This window comes from Chiloscyllium plagiosum, unplaced genomic scaffold, assembly GCF_037043375.1.
Source record: "Chiloscyllium plagiosum isolate Xiang-an unplaced genomic scaffold, Cpla_swu_hap1 HiC_scaffold_15, whole genome shotgun sequence".
Lineage (NCBI taxonomy): Eukaryota > Metazoa > Chordata > Chondrichthyes > Orectolobiformes > Hemiscylliidae > Chiloscyllium > Chiloscyllium plagiosum.
Window position 1 is genome coordinate 19421952 of NW_028270153.1, and position 21549 is coordinate 19443500.

The following is a 21549-nucleotide window of genomic DNA, read 5'->3' on the forward strand; positions in this document are numbered from 1 at the left end:
AGTCCACTTGTGAATTTGCAATGCCAAAACATTCAAGGCTGTTGGCCAAGTGCTGGAAAATGCAATTATAATAGTTAGGTGATTGTACTTTACTAGCACAGACTGTATGGGCCAATGGACCTTTTTCTTGGCTGTAGACCTCTATGATTCTACAACATCATGTCTAAAAGGCAAAAATCTACAAAATGCATTAAGATTGAATTCCAGACTTTAAAAATCATGCACATCATATACTGAAGAATAGTTTTTTTTTCAGTGTTTTGGTATGATTTTGAACAATATAGCCACAGTTAACATAAATAAGGTAGTTTAAACCCGAATAAGTGAAGGCAAATCTGTCATAGCACAGCGTGGCTGTAGAATCTTCTTTCTTTTAGACAGTACCTTGAGACAGAGGATGACTTACCTCAGCTCAAGAATTGTGGATTATGAGGTCAGTAAACAGTCCAATGCTGGATTCATGCAGCCTGCCTCAAATAGACCAGCTGGTGTATGAAAAGGTGTGTGGGAGGGATGCTCAGGTTTCTGCATGCTCCCCCTGCTGTTTGCCTCGACCTGTTGGAGTTGCTCGAGATGGCTGACAACTTCACATGTGCCTCTTCATGCTGGGCTGAAGCTGATACTGAAACACAACTAACTCCAGATCAAGATGTCAGTCTTGATTTTAACCTGGCCCGTACAGCATGAATATAACAGGTGGGCAGTCAAAATTGTTGCGACAACATATTCCCGATTAGTTCTAACCAGCTGCTATTTCAGCCTAATACCATTTTAAGCAAGGGGCTGGATGGCTACATGAATAGGAAAGGTTAGAGGGATATGAGTCAAATGCTAGAAAATGGGACTAGATTAATTTAGGATATCTGGTCAGCATGGACAAGCTGGACCAAAGGGTCTGCTTCCGTGCTGTACATCTCCATGTCTCTATGACTGGGCAAGTCAGCACACTCCAGGTATGCTAAAGTCAAAACTTGGTGATGTCACCATGACTCTACTTAAACCCAGGAACACAGAAGGCCTGCATGGTGCCAAACCCACCAACAAAACCTCAGAACAGGCAAAGTTGAATAATTATTTAAAACGTTTGTGAGGAATGTTTAGCTTACCTGAGAGTTCACAGATCCTCAGAGTCTTTCATCTCTGTGTTCTCATTCCATTCCCACTGCCAAAGGCTGCTTCTAAAAACCACAGCCCTTACACCCCTGCATTCTCAGCAGGATCTTGCTGTCTCCAATCAGCTGTAAGCCCACTCCCACTCGATTTCGGGTGGAAGATAGTTTTGCAGAGCTGAAGTCACCTGAGCTTGCATATAGCATACCCTTCGGGGTTACACTCCCGCCATGCACCCCATGTCCATGCCCAGAGGCTAAAATTGGACCTAATAAATCTCTGGATAATATAATTCATCCAAAGCAATATAAATGCAACCAAATGTTTTAAACTTCCAGTTGAACTCTTATTTAGTTTGCTTGAGCAGCTTCACATTATCAATGCTATTAGGCAGCGATAGGACAAGTGGCATTTTGCCAGCCTCCTGAGCAGCTTTCTCTGCATTTAATTTTAAGTAAAGAAAGAACTTGCATTTTTATAATGTCTTCCACAGTCTAAGGATGCCAAAACTCGCTTGATGTCTAATTAAATAAAGGAAGATACCAAACTGCGCATAGTAGGATCCCAGAAACCAAAATGAGATAATGACCAGGCAATCTGATGCCTTTTCATTCCACTGAGACAGAAAATACTTTGGCCTTGATATTTATGGGTCAAAACAGAGACTAAGGAGGAGTTATAAAATCACAGAATCCCTACAGTGCGGAAAGAAAGCCATTCAGCCCATCGAGTCCATACTGATCCACCAAAGAACATCCCACTCAGACCCAGACCCAGACCCCCACCCTATCCCCATAACCACACATTTACCAAGATTAAGTCACCTCGCCTGCACATCCCTGGACACTATGGGAAATTTAGCATGACCAATTCACTTAACCTGCACATCTTTGGACTATGAGAGGAAACCAGAGCACCTCATGAAAACTTATGCAGACGTGGGGAGAATGTGCAAACTCCACATGGACTGTCGCCTGTGACTGGAGTCAAACCCAGGTCCTTGGTACTGTGAGGTAGCAGTGTTAACCAATGAGCTACCATACTGCCCACAGTGGGCAGGAAGTCTCAAAGTACAGGTTTTCCAAGAACCCTGCAGATTCTAATGACCAGACAGCTCTTAAAACATTTCCTTCAGGTTTCCAAATCCAAAACCAATCCTTGAGGGAGGTGACTGTGGTTACAGGTAGATATCATGCTGATGAGGGGGAATGCAAGAGTCACACGGGGCTTGAAATGTTGACTCTGTTTCTTTCTTCACAGATGCTGCCAGACAAGCTGAGTTTCTTCAGTATTCCCTGTGTTTGTTTTGGAATAGACAAGATGGTGGACTGCAGGAAAATTGACCATCAGGGTAAGGTGGGTAAAAACAGTATTCAGGAAAGTCCAATTATGGGATGATGGAGATGATGATTAGATTCCTTACAGTGTGGAAACAGGCCATTTGGCCCAACAAGTCCATACCAACCCTCTGTACAGTAACCCACCCAGACCCATTTCCCTCTGACTAATGCACCTAACACAATGGGCAATCTAGCTTAGCCAATTCATCTGACTTGCACAATTTTGGACTGAGGGAGGAAACCGGAGCACCCAGAGGAAGCCCACGCAGTCATGGGGAAAATGTGCAAACTCCACACAAACAGTTGCCCGAGGCTGGAATTGAACCTGGGTCCCTGGCGCTGTGAGGCAGCAGTGCTAACCACTGAGCCACCATGATTGAGGCGGTTAAAGGGGGCATTTTTAGATCATAAGCATAATTGCAGATTAGTTTGTGGGGCTGAGTGAAACTCTCTTACATCCTCCCAATCCTCAAACAGAATCATAATGGCAATTACCTTATAGTTCCAGCCCTTTTCTGCTCTTTTCACCTCTCAGATTTCTGGCTCAACTCAACTCTGTCTGGTTCATGCTCAAGGAAACTCAGCCAGAATGGGTTAAAACATTGAAACACTTTTAAAATGAAGGTATGCAGCTTCATAAGCGTGAATGGGCAAGGAGTCAAAACTTTTTTGTCTTACACTTAGCAAGATACCATATACAACCTATCCAAAACGTCAATGAAGAATCATGTAGCCAATGCCGGCCCAGATAAAACACTCAGATGACATTGAAAATCAGGATTGACACACAAGAAACCAAAATTTGGAAACGAACACTAACTTAAACAGCAAGTGTTAATTGACTGGAGCATGGATAGCCTGGAGGTTCAGGAAAAATTGTTAACTGTCAATCCGAGCTAATAAAACTCAAAACAGTATATTCAACATTGGATATGATTCCACTATTGGACAACATTTGCTGTATAATCGAGATTGTGCTTAGACTTACACAAGAGACCAATTAAGATTATCTGTTGGACTCACAGATGCATTAGCATATGGTACAGGCTACATGTATTAAGGGCTTATGCCCGAAATGTCAATTCTCCTGTTCCTTGGATGCTGCCTGACCTGCTGCGCCTTTCCAGCAACACATTTTCAGCTACATGTATTAATACACAGGATCCTAATCCTCGTTAGCAAAATGATCACACAATTTTAATTGAGAGAAGGGTCATTGAGACTGTCAATTGCTACTGCGTTCCCATGGTAATGCATTAAATAATCACAGAATAACTGCCTTCTCTGCATTTCTCAGCTAAATAAGATTAACAGTTAATAGTAGCTGATTCTCATCGCAACTACATTCCAATTAGTTGTTTTTCATGCTGCATAATTTGAGGTTCCCTTTTTCATATGGTTTCTTGCATGTCAGTCCTGATGATTACGAGACAAAAAGCTTCATCTTTGTATCTCTGTTTACAAACGGTTAGGTATTTATCACCAAGCAATTATTTGTATGTAGACATCTAAAAGGCTTTTACCCAAGTGGATTCAGTACATGTTGAGTTCTTGTTTCAGATTTTTGACTTGATAATATTGTACTCACACTAAACCCACCATTTAATGGGAGAATAAAAGTAACCCTCTTTTGAATCAAAACATAGGGGCCATAAGTTTTCTCAAGTAACACCTTCTTTCATGACTCTATAGACAGTGCTAGACTTAAAACAGCATGAAGGTGCCACTGTGTGCCGTTGGAGGTGTCAGCCAACCATCTTATTCAGGACATTTTCAGGAGAATTAACATTTGTTGGCATTTTTGTGCAATGGAAGCCATCTATACTAGCAAAGCAATGCACATACCGTGAACACTCTTTACAATGTATTTTAAAACCATGGAAATCCATGGCATCATATGTTGGTCTGTTAAAGATAATGGAGCATCTTGTTGACATGATAATTTCCTTAAAATGTAGAGAAATGCAGGCCATTTCATTTAATAATTGTATTCTTTTAAATGGTCCATTTTAAATATTGGTAGCAGTCATAGAGTCATAGAGATGTCTAGTCCCACCTGCCAGCACCTGGCCCTACTCCCTCCAAACCCTTCTTATTCATATTACCCATCCAAATGCCTCTTAAATTTGTAATTGTACCAGCCTCCACCACTTCCTCTGAGAGCTCATTCCATACAGGTACCACCCTCTGTGTGAAAAAGTTGCCCTTTAGGTCTCTTTTATATCTTTCCCTCTCACCCTCAACCTATGCCCTCTAGTTCTGGACTCCTCGACTCTAGAAAAAAGACTTTGCCTATTTACCCTATCCATGCCCCTCATAATTTTGTAAATCTCTGTAAGGTCACCCCTCAGCCTCTGAGGCTCCAGGGAAAACAGCCCTAGCCTGTTCAGCCTCTCCTTACAGCTCAAATCCTCCAACCCTGGCAACATCCTTGTAAATCTTTTCTGAACCCTTTCAGGTTTCACAACATCCTTCTGAAAGGAAGGAGACCAGAATTGCACACAATATTCCAAAAGTGGCTTAACCAATGTCCTGTACAGCCGCAACATGACCTCTCAACTCCTGTACTCAATACTCTGACCAATAAAAGAAAGCATACCAAACAGCTTCTTCACTATCAGTCATGAATTGCTATCTACTTAGAAATCCTCTTAAACATTTTAATTGCTCCAAACCAAATATAAAGTTTAATCTTTCTTGAACTATTGGCAGTGTTAATAAGTCCCACCAAAACATGGCTATGAGAACAGTTACTGTTATTTTTTGTTATTGCACAAATGTGCACAAGCAATTTCATCATTATCCCTTTTTATCTGACAGATTTGCCTTTTTAAATGAATTTGTTGTGTAATTTATCAGTGGTGCCTACTTCATGTACAAGTGCAATAAATGCTAATATAGACTCAGTTTTTATTCTGTTAATCGTCCTGGGAATTTTCAAAAGACAGCCCTTATTTACTCCATGCAGGGAATGTATGGTAATAAATTATAACTATTATGGACCTAAATAAGTCAATGACAGTGAATAAATGGGAAATGAAACCATGTACCCATGTGTGTTTTCCAGCCATGCATAAGACACACTCTCCATATGGGAATAAGGAATGCAAATGCTTGTGTAATGAAGTTTAAAATAGCTGCATTTTAAATTAAAACATTACGATCACATTTCATTTCATTCCAATTCATTGAAAGCAAATCAGAAAATATAAAAATAAGTAAAGCTTTTTCATCAACTGTGATACATACGGTGACATTCCTTTCTTTTGAAAATGTGGGAAATGTCAGGGCAGCTTTCCTGGAGGAGGTGAGGAACTGAGCTTGTTTTGTACCTTCAGAGCTCATAGATTAGGGAAACAGGAGGCAAAAGTATATTTATACACATTACCTGCCAGTTATCAGTAAGGCACAGATCCTGGACAAAGGAAGGAAAATCGGTTCCATCATTTACCTCTGTTGTACAAGGATACTTTTATTTTAATAACATGCAAGAATGTCTTATATCACAGCATGGAGTTGGCAAATCTACGTTACATGGCATTGCATTAATCAGGGCATGGAGTTTTATTCACTGGCGTCTTTATATCATATAAACTGAAACATGAGGAGTAGTAACAAGATTCAGAGCTCCACTAATGTTAAGAATGAGGTTTACGATGTCCAGAGTATCATCTTAAATCTGTCTTCATGTTAGACTGATGCTGCAAGTCTCACACCTCTTAGTTAAGTATGTCTCAGGAGAACTTTAGGTGGATTATAGTACACAGTTTGCACTGATGAATATTTCCAATAGCAGCTTTCTTCCATGAGACCTCGACCAGCTCGAAGGACAAGTGCAGCAAATATGGTGAACTCTACCATTTCCAAGTTTCCCTCAAGTCACACATCATCCTTAGTTGGCAGTTGGGTTAAAATCCTGGACCTCCCTCCTTAACAGCACAGCTGCCTTAACCACAGGGACTGTAAGAGTTTGAGAAAGTGACTCAGTGCCAACTTCCCATTTCTGCAACTGAAGAAAGGAAAATCCATCTCCAAAATCTAGACAACATAATTTTTGCCAATGACTTCTAAAGGAGTCAGAAGTGTGTCCAGTGTATTTTGTGCCGGCAATTAAAGTAAACAGATTGAGGTATACAAAATGCTGAAGGGGATTGATAAGGGGGATGTTGAATAATGCTCCCCCTTGTGGGACAGTCACAAACAAGAGGGCATAGATATAGAATGAGAGGAAATAGGTTCAGAACTGAGAAGAGGAGAAACTACTTCTCTCTGAGGGTTGTGAATCTGTGGAACTCACTGCCCCAGAGTACGGTGGAGGCAGAATCAATCAACAGATTCAAGAAATAAATAGATAAGTTTCTGAAGAAAAATGGGATAAAGGGTTATGGGGAGCAGGCAGGATAGTGGAGTTGAGACCAGGATAAGGTCAGCCATGATCATATCAAATGGCAGAGCAGGCTCGAAGGGCTGAATTGCCTACTCCTGCTCCTAATTCCTATATTCCAAATGCTTGGAAACCTTGCAGCTCTAAGATTACCAGAAATCCCATTAGGATTAAAAAAAACTACAGATGCTGGAAATCAGAAACAAAAACAGAAATTGCTGGAAAAAATTCAGCAGGTCTGGCAGCATATGTAGAGAGAAATCAGAGTTAACATTTTGGGTCCAGTGACCATTCTTCAAAACTGATTGTAGCTAGGAAAAAGTTGGCTTTTATGCAGAAGATAGGGTGGGCAAGGGGATAAGGAATAAACGATAGGTCAAGATAAAGCCCAAAGAGAAAGACAGTTGGAAAAAGGAGTGGATAACAATCAGCCTAGGAGAATGAATAGCTACTAATGGGGGCTATACATGGCTAACAATGGGTTGTGTGCAATAGCAGACCATGGATCAAAGGGTCTGTTTCCATGTTATATGACTCTATGATTCTATGAATGCAGTTTGATAGGTATGTGGGAAATCTATTCAAATAGAACATTCTCTGCTTTGATCATTCCTAAATATTAATCACATTAGATTCTGAGCCATAATTGCTAAATATTGCCTTGTTTATCAGTGTGTTATGACATGATAATTTTATATTTGAGTGTTTAATGACACTGGACTGTAGGAATCAAAACCCCTGCCTCCACTGGCACCCTTAAACACAGTAGCTCCTTTCATAATCACTACCTACCATACAATGAGGCTAAAATGAGAGACTTCTTTATTTCTGCGTCTTCACTCCATACTTTTAAATATATATTGATGCATTTTCTTTATTAGTTAATACATGATGATCCTCAATGCATTCATCTGTCTTCCTGACATGTCAGCAAAGAGACAAACCCAGTGGGTCGACACCTAATACTAAAAAGACTGCAAGTGTGGGAAAAAGTGAGTAGATTTCCATTCCATTAGTAATGTACTCAGATAAATATTATGTGAAATGTTGTTGATATGCTTGTAATATTCTGTCAAACAGACAGGCCACATGAACACACAGCTCCTTTTGGGAGTTTCAAATAGCCAGCTATCTGAGAGAGGTATTTTTCACTGTTGAGATGCCTGGTCATCAATTATAGCTGACATGTGAATCTTTAGTTTCTGGTTACAAACACAATTGTCTGCTGGGTTTATCTGTGAAAGCAACAAGTAATTCTGAAGTGCACATGATATTGGAAGCTTTTCATTATCAAGAACCTGTTTGAGAACTTGCAGTCCTTTTACCACCTTTTACTTCACTGAAATGATGCTGTGCTGTCGTCATCTGAAATCATACTTTACATTATTAATCAAAATCTTTGTGCACGGTAAGCTTTATTGTTATCACTCAACGTCATAGTATAAAAGCTACAAGCTTGTTATAATGATTGCACCCCTTAGCCAAATCTCAAATTGTCATTTTTCCTAGTTCTGACATTATCACACTCTTAGAATGAAAATATTTAAAGCAAGTCTATTTCTAGGAACTAACTTCGCCTTGGAAAATGGAGTAGAGATGTCTCCCACTTGCCAAGGTCTAGCCTCTCCATTTGAAAATCAATCCATTGGATTTTACTTTCTCCACTTCCTGTCTCATCCCACCTTCACACAGAGAGGGAGAATGTCCCACTATATCACCTTGCTTGGCCAGATCATTCATTCAGTGAGAGATTCAGGAAGATCTTGGTGAGTACTCCATTGTGTGATACTGTCAGGAGCACAACTCCAGCTAACTTCTTCTTTATTTAACTTACTGCTTAACATCCATTACTGTCAGGCTGTCATGGGAGCACCATATCAATGCATGGAAATCGCATGCCACTTTGCACACAATGTAGATGCCAAGGAATTAACATCTGTCTGAAAGATATTACAATAAGACTATGTTACAGTGACATATTGCAATAGGTTCAATCTGTCATATTATATTTGTTCCCCACTACACCACTTCAGGACAGTAATGTCTTTTTGTTGCTAGATATCCAGCCCAAGTAATAATCTAATCATGCCAAGCAAAATCAGTAACGTCGTAATAAAACATCTAGTCAGCACCAGTAACAAAGACTAACTCTAATTCCAACCTAAAATGACTGGGATTTTGGCCAATATTGAAAGGCAAATTGAATACATTTGTAAACGCAACTTCAGTGACTCCTCATGTAGAGGATGATTTTCTTGAGGGGTGGAAGTGAGATGTCAGTGTTGGCTGTGAGTTCAAAACAGGCTTATGAGCCCAATATCTTAACCATGTGTGCTCACCCACAGTGAGTCAATAAATGGAGGTGGTGACAGGGTGTGGGCCTAAGCAACTGCCTCCTTCTTCCATCCCTCTCTCTGTCCTTTCTCAGTGTTTGCTCTTGTTGATTGGAAGATATTGACTCTGTTTCGATGAGGATCACCATTTGCTTCCCATGGCAAAGCAGATCTTATGGAAACTTTGAAATGATCCCTGAAACATTTCTGTGGGTCCCGGTGTGAATTGGGTCCCTGGAGTTGCTTACAACAGAGCATCAGTATGAGCAAAACAAAACTAAAGAACTGAACTTGCTGGAAATCAGAGATAAAAACAGAAATAGCTCAACAATCTCAGCAGGTCTGGCAAAATCTGTCAAAAGGATGGTTAACATTTTCAGTCCAGTGACGCTTCTTCAGAATGGATGGAGCTAAGCAAAAGTTGCTACATTATGTTGAACATGGGGTGTGTGTGTGTGTTGTGGGGGGTGGGGAATGCATGATAGGTGGAAATGGAGTCCAGAGAGAGAGAGAGAGAGAGAGAGAGAGAAACAGTTGGGCAGATTAAGAAATGCGTAAATGTCAGCCTGGGGAGAACCATTAGTAGCTGACATTGGGTTGGTTGTGGTAGCAGCCCATGTGATGACAAGGCCTGGTGTGTCGGGGTTTGGGATAAGGATATGGGAGAAGGTGCTCAGGTTCTAAAGTTATTGAACTCAATACTGAGTTCCAAAGGCTGCAGGATTAGCGAGATGCTGTTCTTCCAGCTTGCGCTGAGCTTCACTGGAGCACTGCAGTAAGTCTGACATGAAGCCTTGAGGGAGGGAATTCCAGGACATATTTCCAAGTCAGGATGGTGAGTGGCTCGGAGGGGAACTTGCAACTGGTGGTGTTCCCATGTATCTGCTGCCCTTGTCATAGATGTAAGTGGTCCCAGGCTTTGGGGAGTCAGAAATCCTAGCCTCTGACCTGCTCTTGTAGCCATTGTATTTATATGGCTAGCCCACTTCTAGTTTCTGGTCAATAGTAACACCCAGGATGTTGTTGATGCGGGAATTCAATGATGGTAATGCCATTGAGTGTCAGGAAGTAATTGTTAGATCCTCTCTTATTAGATATGGTCATTGCCTGAACATTGGCAGCACGGTGGCACAGTGGTTAGCACTGCTGCCTCACAGCACCGGAGACCCGGGTTCAATCCTGCCTCAGGCGACTGACTGTGTGGAGTTTGCACGTTCTCCCCGTGTCTGCGTGGGTTTCCTCCAGGTGCTCCGGTTTCCTCCCACAGATGTGCAGGTCAGGTGAATTGGCCATGCTAAATTGCCCGTAGTGTTAGGTAAGGAGTAAATGAAGGGGTATGGGTGGGTTGCGCTTCGGTGGGTCGGTGTGGACTTGTTGGGCCAAAGGGCCTGTTTCCACACTGTAATGTAATGTAATGTTGCCTTTGAACCTTCTTGATCTACAAGGTTCAGATAGCCTCTATATCGACTGAACCATTACTAGAGCTCCGTTGTTGAAATTTAACGAAGAGGTCCCCATTCTTCTGTACAAAGAACAGTACAATACAGGAACACGCACATTAGCCCACCAAGCGTGCGCCAATACACAATGCCTTTCTAAGCTAAAGACCCCATCCGCTACATTGTCTATATCCTCTGTTCCCTGCCTGCTCTGTGCCTGTCAATAAACCTCTTAAACATTGCTGTTATATCTGCTTCTACCACCTCCTTTGGCTGCACATTTCAGGCACCTACTATCCCCTGTGTAAAAACATGCTTCCCACATCTCCTTTAAACTTTCCCCTTTTTACCTTAAAGACCCTGACTATCTATTCCATCTATTCTTTTAATTTTGGAAATGTCTGTCAGGTCTCCCCTGAGCCTCTGATGTTCAGGTGAAAACAAACCAAGTTTTTCAATCTTTCCTCATTCCTCCAAACCAGGCAACATTCTGGTAGGCTGCTTCTGTGCCCTTGCTAAAGGCTTCACATCCTTCTGGCAGTGTGCCAAATGGAACTGTAGGCAATATTCCAAATGTGACCGAACTGAAGTTCTATACAGTTGAAACATGACTCACCAAATTTTATACTCTATACTCAAACAATTATGCCTTGGCTACCTTACCCAGTTGTGTTGTACTTTCAGGGAACTGTAGCCTTGTATGCCCAGATCCCTCTGTATGTTAATACTTCTTAGTGTTCTGCCATTTACTATATACTTCCTTCCTGCATTATACGTTCCAAAATAGTACAGGATATGCAATCTCCTACCTCAGGAACATTGAAGAATCTTAAAGGGATTCTGAAATTAGATATCTACAAGAAAGTACAACATTTCTTTTATAATCTCAATTCACTCACTGCTCTCTTGCATTACTACTAAGCTGTCAGGTACTAGGACTCAAAGGCTCACCAACTATATACTTACAGTATGAAGGAGGGAATTCAAAACAACAGCCATAATGTAACCTTTTGTACAAGCTGTTAAGGATTGATTCGATTAGATTACTTACAGTGTGGAAACAGGCCCTTCAGCTCAACAAGTCCACACCGACCCGCCGAAGCGCAACCCACTCATACCCCTTCTCCTAACACTACGGGCAATTTAGCCTGGCCAATTCACCTGACCTGCACATCTTTGGACTGTGGGAGGAAACCCATGCAGACATGGGGAGAATGTGCAAACTCCACACAGTCAGTCGCCTGAGTCAGGAATTGAACCCGGGTCTCTGGCGCTGTGAGGCAGCAGTGCTAACCACTGTGCCACCGTGCCACCCACACGGAGTAATGCTGGAGCATTACTGCATGCTCTTGAAAGCAAATAACCTGACACTCATTGTAAAAGCTGTGTGCATAGCTGCCGGTCAAGGTAATTGAGGGAGAAGGTACAGATGAGCTGAAGCCAAGGGTGTGAACAAATGGAGATTCAGCTGACAACAAGTAGCTGATTGGTCTGTGAACCAGTGATCTAAAATTAATGATAAACCCCTTCTGCCTAGCAACAACCATGTGATTCAAGTAGCTCAGGTACCTTGGGGCTGTGAACAATATAGAGAATAGTAACCAGTTCTCCACGACCCAGTGGGTCTGTTCTTTGCAGAAGAACTCTTTTGAAACCTGAAGAAAACGAGTGTATTTTTCTTTCAACAGTTTGTAAATCAATCACCTTGTGCCTCCTGCAAATATTGACAGCATCCCAGAGGAGGAAGATCAGAAGCAGTGTTCTGATCAGTGAAAGAGTTATTTCAGCAAACCTTGTGAACAGCAACCACTGAACAACCTTCCCAATTTCTACCCTTATCACCTGTGCTTTTCGCGTATGTGTGTGTGTGTGTGTCTGTCTGTCTGTCTGTCTGTATGTGTCTGTATGTGTGTAGGGTTTTTAGATTACTTACAGTGTGGAAACAGGCCCTTCAGCCCAAAACGTCCACACCGGCTTGCCGAAGTGCAACCCACCCAGACCCATTCCCCTACTAACACTAACACTACGGACAATTTAGCATGGCCAATTCACCTGACCTGCACATTTTTGGACTGTGGGAGGAAACCGAAGCACCTGGAGGAAACCCACGCAGACACGGGGAGAATGTGCAAACTCCACATAGTCAGTCACCTGAGGCGGGAATTGAACCCGGGTCTCTGGCGCTGTGAGGTTTATAATGTGGTAAGAGTTTTAAGTAATAGTGTTACATGTCAACAGGTCATAATTGTTTACCAATAGCTAGCCTTTAATTACTTGTTATAAATAGTAATTTGTGTTAAGTACAGAAATCTGTTAGGTGCTTTTTGTCAACCTGGGTCTAAAACACAGATAAATTGGTAAAGTCTGCACACTTTTAAAAATCTTTAACTTCAGTGACAACTCCAGGAATAGCAGGGCTTGATTTCCAGCAAGCTACTCCTGTCAAGTGTGGTACAGTCCACAGTGGAGTAGCTGACCTGCACCCCAACTCTCCTTAACTCATTGATATCCATTCTGCTGGCCCTCCACACACTGGAATGGGGCATGAAGGGTCAGGCAAGCTCGGAGCTTATTGCATTCGAAAGGACTCCAGTTCTCACAAAGGTGACACTATGTTCCCTCTGCTATGAAGGAATTGATAAAACAAAACAAATCTGTTTGTACTGTAATATTAGGTAGCCCAGCACATTCCATGAAGTCTTAACTGCCATGTACAATCTGATTTGCAGAAAACCAGCACATGGCAATCACATGACCATCCCTTTTGGCACAATTCATCTTGCTATCCCAGTGCAATCTGTAGCACTCAGATGCGACATGTTCTCCGATTCCTTTTTTGACAGATGACTTGTTTCTCAGATACAAATTGCTAGCAGCTTGCCTTCACATACATCACGGCATGCAGACGAGTCCTCATCAAACCCACACTACATCTCCCATTTATTACCCAGTTTGTTTGCAGTTAATCTGTATCCTTGCTCAGAACAGCATCCATCTTCCACACATCTGCTACCTGTCACCCAAGCGTCAGCCCGATGACAGCGAAAATGACAAAACTGTTGTAACAGTGCAGCACTTTCTGTTCACAGCAAGAGATTAAATTGTACCAAAAAAAAAGCAGCACCCAGGGAAAAAAAGGAGAAAAAATTGAACAATTAATACTCATGGATAACATGGAGTGACTATGATGAATTTTCTTTCTGTTAAGCAAACCTGCAAGAGAACGAAGGAAAGACTGTTTATGTATCATGGAAAAGCTGGTGCCAAAATTGCTGAAATTGTCATTTTTCTCAGAACTGTGATATCTAAAATCATGCATTAACTGTGTAAGAACTGAAGCTGTCTCTGAGCTTAGGGCCACTGCTGTGCATGCCACACAGTGTCTCCAAATGGGAAACCTCAGTATGATCAAACCTCATTATTACAGACTCACACAGGGATCAGAACAGTCGTTCTTCTTACTGGTGGAGGCTAGAGAGGGAGAAGCCATATTGAGTTCATTTGTTTACCACAATAGGACATGAAAAGATAAATATTTTGTGATAAGATGTTTTAGATTACTGCAATGAGAGGCCTATAATTAGACAGTGTGTCTTTTACCAAAGTTGCACTTTACTGGGGATAACACTAAAGATTTGCTATGAAGGGTCCTTTTATCTCTATATATCTGAACACACAATCCAAGCAATTCATTCACCTTGCTAGATTGACAACATCCTCAGCTTGGTTGAAGCTTACAGACATCAATCTCCAACCTCATCCTCTGCACATTAATTACACAAAGCATCACAGTTGTGTTACACACATGAAGATCACACATTAAACCATACAATGATGTCAAGACAATGGTTTCAATTTTGGTTGCTCTAGAACATATGCTCACGCTTGGAGGAAGTGAGGACTGCAGATGCTGGAGATTAGAGTCATGTGTGGTGCTGGAAAAGCACAGCCGGTCAGGCAGAATCTGAGGAACGGGAGAATCGACGGCTGGGCATAACCCCTTCATCAGGAATGAGACCCTCATTCCTGATGAAGGGCTTATGCCCAAAACATTAATTCTGCTCCTCGGATGCCACCTGATGATCAGCTGTGCTTTTCCAGCAGCACGCTCTCGACATATGCTCACCTTTGTTCCATAGAGACTGAACTGAATCAGCTTAAGGTTACACAAATACAGTTTTGAATATCTCAGACATTAGCAACATCTCAGCTACCCCTCACTGTTAATGTCAAAACAATACTGAGTTTCAGGGTCCAAAGTACTTTTATTCAAATCCCATGATGTAATTGGTATATGTAAAATTAGTGAAAAGTCCATTCCCATTAGTTAATTTTTAATCTTTCTGCTTGCTTGAGGTCCATTATTCTAAATTCATTTAGAAGTTGCTCTCACCTCCTGGTCGACATTAAGGATTAGCTTTATGAAGATTCTTACTGTCAACAGATGATGAATCATTGCTTTTGTTATAATCCCCTTAGGGAGACAGAGAATAAAAATAACTAAATTTACTGAATAACCCCCAAATGAAGAGATTGCCAAAAATACCAACTTTCTGTAACTTTTCCTCTAACACAATCAGAGCCAATACAAGTTCCATGAGTTAACAGAAAAATTATACTTCAGATAAACAAGTCAATTTTACATGAAACCATCAAAGCTACAAAGATACATCATATGCCACCATAAATATTTGTATCATTCCCCGCACAAATGTGCCATCATTCTTTATTTATTCATGGAAGGTCAGGAATCCTGTTCAACAACAACTTACACCATCAGCTTTCATGAGTCGGATTATTTTCAGTAAGGCGCATGTTTACAAACCCTCACTCCTTTCTAATGGCATAGCTTTCCATAATTTCTTTCCAATCATCCAACCAATAACATTCCAGTTCATGGTTTGGCCATTTCTGTGAAAATATACAGCTCTTTAATATTCTTGTACTATTCACACAGTTTTTCACATTTTACATCTTCTTAGCTAGCATGCATTGAACTTCTGTGTCTTTTTCTGCCTACCATAAAAGCCAAGCTTTCAATGAGAATGATTTCCTTCTTCTCCTAACAAGGCTATCTGTGTTCCTCTTGCTGCCTTTACCTGCTTTCTGTTTGTGTCTCCACCTATGTACTGACAACCTTCACTTGCCATGCCCTCTGCTTGCAGAAGCAAGGGTTTGTAAACATGTCACGAGTGTGTTCCTGGGAAAGCACAGCGAGTCAGGCAGCATCCAAGGAGCAGGAGAATTGACGTTTCGGGCATAAGCCCTTGTAAAAGTGTGCCTTACTGATAATGAGACAGACAAGTATGAGGCTGGAATAACACAGCAAGCCAGGCAGCAACAAGAGGTGGAGAAGTCAACATTTTGGGTGTAACCCTTCTTCAGCACTGAAAATGATCCTTTTCATGAAAACTGAAGATGAAAGTTATTATTGAATAGGACTCCTGATCTTTCCTACATTAATAAAGAATAGTTACTTGATGCTACATTTGTGCAGGAATGATACAAATACTTGTGGTGGCATATGATGTATCTTTAACTATTTTTGACTATTTATATATATAATAGTTTTGACATTTTTGCTGTCATTCACACATCTTAACTTCCTATCTATTGTTACTGCTTCTAGGTCAAGGGTCACCAAACCACATGAATCAGTGTTTTTGTTTATTAACTGAGAAAATTATGACTGATCTTTTTATAATTGATACAAACTCTTAAAAAAAGAGTCCTTTCAAATATTCTTAAAAATAAAATACATTGTCCTTGTACATTTTTTAAAAAATCTATAGTTTTTCCCTTCTCCTTTCCATGTCAAAGGTAATCACATTTTCCTATTTATCTAGAATGGAATTGATTAAATCCTAATTGAATTGTGTCTATAATATGGGTATCAAGTCACTTCCTGACTATCTGTTCCAGGATTTATTGTACTGCAAATACATATTTCTTCCTTTCTTTGAACATAACATGGGAGACTGAATATGTATAACAGGGCTTACGGTCCATTTATTATACAAAAGCACTGACTGTTTTATAAAGTAGGTCTGACTCTTTCTATTACTGAGTTATTCCATCATTACTGACTGTACAGATAACAACCCTAGCTATCTCAGTATTTGTCGCACTATGTGCAAAATCGACAATAATTTTCTTCTATTCAGCCTGTATAGAATGGATTTGAATGGACATTGGAAGACTATCATGCTCAACAGATTAAAAAACTTCTTTGACTTCTGCAACCTGGAATTTTAAAAGGAGTTTTTCAACTTAGGCATTTTGAGTGTATTACTAAGAAATCATGCTAAGAAATTGAGGGGCATTGGTCCACAGCTTTTAGATTAGATTAGATTAGATTACTTACAGCGTGGAAACAGGCCCTTCGGCCCAACAAGTCCACACCGCCCCGCCGAAGCGCAACCCACCATACCCCTACATTTACCCCTTACCTAACACTACGGGCAATTTAGCATGGCCAAATCACCTGACCTGCACATCTTTGGACTGTGGGAGGAAACCGCTTTCTACCCAATGGGCAAAATTCTGGATCCCTTGGGAATCAGGGTAAATGGGTGGTGGTGAGCGGGAATGTGGATTTGAGATTAGAAATCAGCTATGATTGTACTGAATGCTGGAGGGGGCTCAAGCAATCATATGGTCTGCATAAGTTCCTATTTCTTATGTTCACCTATGGCAGGCTGTTCATGCACAGTCCTTCCAAATGCTGCTAGGACCATTAAACAGTATATGTGTTTTTACATCTATTTAGACTACTGTGTAAAAGTCTCTCTGTGTCAACAAGGAAACCTAATTATATATTTTTTTACTGGCACTAGTGAGCATGAGTCTACATTATAATATTATCTATAGTTTTGCACTAATGTTTATTAAATTTCCTGTCTTGCTCATAAAGGCACCAGGATTATGTGGGAAGCTCAGGATGACATAATACAGAGCAGCGCTTTCATTGTGTGCTTTTTTTCTGTGCCTTTGGTGTAAACTTCCTGATTAGAGAGAATGAGTGGGTTTAAAAGATGCAAAATATTACACAAACATCCCCATTTCGCCACCTTGGTGAGTAACATGATGCAACAAAATATAATAATTAAGTACAGTCTAGCTACAAATCAATTATTACTCGGTGGTGACAAAATCAGTGTCCAAATGTCAACAGAAAGAGATTAGCAATACAATCTTAAAATGAGAAGAACCATCAAGACCTTTGGATTGCTTTACCAAGAACAATGTTTTAAATGAAAGGAAGATTGGAAAATACGAACTTGAATGCAGTGAGCATTGTCTACTGCTTCAAACACAAGTTATAAATCAATGTCACTTTTCTCTTTGGGAGAACACAATACCACACCCGATTGAAAGTTTACCCACATAGTAAAGGAGCAAGACTGATCAGGCATTCTACCACTTAACAATAGCTTCTCATGTTACATTTCCAAAATTGATCACTGGTAGACAATCATGTAAGTCAAACCTGTAGAAACAAGTAATTTCAAAATCTGGCAGTGAAGTGGTTAAGCTGAGTAGGCCTTATTATTTCAGTGTAGCTACAGTCACTGCCTGCCGACACAGTACAATTAAAGAAAGCAGTTAAAGTGAAACATTTTCTCGTAGTTTGGCCACTGATTGGAATCTATGTCTTAATGTATTTACAACAAACTCCATCTCATCAAGCAGCCATTTGGCTAGCAGCAGGAGTTGGATGAGCACTGTGCTTAACCAAAGACTAATAGAATGTATTTCTATTATCACGCAGCCACAGCCTCAACATCTGAACGTCAATCTTCAACTTTGATCAAATCACTAATTAAGTCATGCATTGTTAATGAAAGCTAGTGCACTGAACTTACGCAAATTATGCACAGTGAATAATTAGCAAGGAAGAAGATAATGAATTTTCAGTTCCAGTGCGACTCGGTGATAAGACATAAATGCTGAAATGTCTCGGCAACTTTTTAATGGTGCAATGAAACCAGACATTGAAAACCCGTACCCTTCAGCACGGTTAAACTCTGCTCTACATCACCATTTCAGGCAGACCCTTCCCACCCCCATCTCTTCGATGTATCATCTCTGATATACACCACACTGCATTCTAAATTAACAGCTATTCTGCACATAAATGCCTGACTCTACTTGCTGTACCCCTAAGCAAGCTGTATTCCTTGGTTTCATACCACATTTAATATACTCCAGCTTTCCCTGTAACAGGCTTCAGTATAGCCCATTACCGTGACCCTGACATTGTCTGAAATCGTGAATCCAACATTATAGCATCCCTGGCACAGCACACTACCCTGTCCTCTGGTACTACCTACCAGCCTACCTTACGTGGCGTGCCAGCACTCCTTCATACTTCGCACACTCATTGTTACAACGCTTCATAGCACACTTGCAAATCTGTCATATAACATCTCAATATCTCAGCTGCCTCAGCATTTTTCACAGCACTAAGGGAATAAAAGGAAGTGATAGAATATATAGCTAAAAAAATTAGGATACATGTTTGACTGACTGTGAAGCAGGTGTGCTTAAATATTTCTTTGAAATTATTCTAACAAATGGAAAATGTAATCAAAGGCAGCAGATTCCAGTTAAAGATCTACACACGTCTAATATTTCTTTTTAAAGTTCGTTCCACATTAACAAGAGCCATGACATTTAAAGTACAAAACAGAGATATATTGACGCTTTCATTGGACTTGCCATAAGCAGGTTCAGTAATTCTGTACGGAGTTGCTAAGATGAATGTTACATGAAGAACAACCTTTGAAGCAAAAAAAAGATGATCTTTGGTTAGATGGTTGTGTGGTTCAAGCACAGCAGCTGTACAACTGAGTTTCAGTGAATAAAATGAAAAGAGACACAATTTATATGCAGCAGCGTGTGGAAAAAGACGCTTAGACAGTAGATTTGATTGTCCAGAAGGATTGGGTCAGGCTTGTTAGAAGTGCAGCATTTTTGGATATTTGACTCAGCATGAATAAACATTGCAAAAGCTGTCTCTGTGCAAATGAATATGAATATTAGTGTTTTCTTTCGACCATTAGTTCTACACTTGCAGTAACTTGTGCCAAACTCTATATCAGAATGTGGCTCAATCTCTGTTAAGATTATCATTAACTGAAACTCAGTGCCATTTGTAAGCAAGCCAAAAGGAAACAGGAACATGATTCTTCAAAGGAATATAACTCTGTAGGGAAAGAAAACTAAGGGTAGAAGTTATCCCTCTTTGTGGTGGTGAGAATGACGGTGAATGAGTTGACTTAAGTCCTCACTTCAATCACTCTTGATTAAGTCCCAAGCTTTAGGTGATGAGTTCAGAATCTTAAAGGGTGGCAAGAGGCTTATTTCCATACATTTGCATCTCATTAATACCCCAATACACCATATTAATATTACACTTCTCTGTCTCCGATCAAGAAACTCAATGACACAAAAATTGGACAGTATAACAGAACAGGTGCCTGGTGATTTGTCCCCTCAGCATCCATTGCAGCTCATGGAATGGCTCTGCCACCCATTAAGTTTCTCTTCACATAGAGCCATTTCCTCTGCACAAGGTGCCTCCTTGCTCAATGGGCATGTTCTTCCTGGATCCTTTGTTCACACGGCTCAGCATTGGCGAGATCCCAGCTGCACAATATGGTTGATCTTAGCCCATATCAGCTACAACTTGAGAACTTCAAACCTGTATTATGGAGATGAGGGACTTTTGGGAGTTGTGTGCTTGTGGCAGATTGTTATAAGTAGAAAATAAGATTCAGAATAAGCCCTTAAGCCCTTTGAGTCTGTTCCTGCATGCAATATGATTACGTCTAATCCTCTTTTTCGAAGCCACAGTCTCGCTTTCTCCCCATTCCCCTTGATGAGTTTAATACCCAAAATTCATGAATATCTTTCTAGAATATATTCAGTGACTTGGCCTCCACAGACCTCTGCAATAGAAAGTTCCACAGGTTCAATATTTTCTGAATGAAGAAATTTCTCTTCAACTCAATCCAAATTGACCTACAGATATCCACAGACCATAATTCTTTGTTCTGAACTCACAATGAGGGGAAACATCATCCCTGCATCCAGTCTCTCCAGCCTTGTCAGAATATTATATACTTCAAATCGTTCCTAGTCAGTGTTAGGGAAGCATGAGGCACGTTTAGAGTCTCACCCGCCTGGCTGGCTGCAGAAACAATTGCACAGTGGAGACCTCTGATATAATTTGACTTTGCCAGTGTCAAGGGTCCAAAGCTCAAAGAGAAAATTCTATGCAGTGAGATGTGTTTCTTCAATATGATGGAGCCTGTGTGTGTTTGTGGAAGGGCTAGATGTTAGTACATAAACAATTTGTGTATTTGAATAAGAGTAACCATAATGAAAGTTCTCAGTAGTTAAGTCAAGGTACTGCTATTGAGATCCACCAGCTTTACAAGCAAAGGGCTATCCTGTGTGATGTTTTCCAAAGCAGCTTCTGCTGCCTATTCACATTCTTCAGCTTCCATTTCCTCTCTTTTGTAAGTGGTAAAATGATGCAGAAGGCAGAGGATGACAATGACTTCAGAGATCCTGTCCGCTTTAAATTGGAGAGCTCCTCCCAGCACCGAAGCATACCTTCAGATCATCAGTGACCTGGTTAATTACAAACTCAGTGGCACCTTGAACTAAATTGAGTTAGTGTTCAGTATGGGGAGTAAGGAAATTAATTGTAGCTGTTAAAAGGTGTGAAAGGATACTATTATGACATGGGGTAAACCCCACCCCCCGCCAATTTAAACCAGCAACACAGAAAAGATTATGCGGTAATTTGTAAAAATTCGAGAGGCAAAGAACTATCCCAAAAGTCATGATTTAAAGTAAAAATTAACAACTTTAATTTTTTAAAATCTAACAGAGAATAATTAACTAACAACTATTTACAAATCATTTACCTA

At 40.6% G+C, this 21549-nt stretch overlaps 1 long non-coding RNA gene across 1 annotated transcript in view; it reads right to left on the reverse strand.

The window, feature by feature from the left end:
* LOC148147621 (uncharacterized) overlaps positions 1-19416 on the reverse strand; it is a 74207-nt gene extending 54791 nt beyond the window's left edge. Inside the window, exon 1 of the long non-coding RNA XR_015759472.1 lies at positions 19389-19416. This is a non-coding gene — a long non-coding RNA (uncharacterized LOC148147621). The remainder of the gene's footprint in view (positions 1-19388) is intronic.
* Between the last annotated feature and the right edge of the window lie 2133 nt (positions 19417-21549).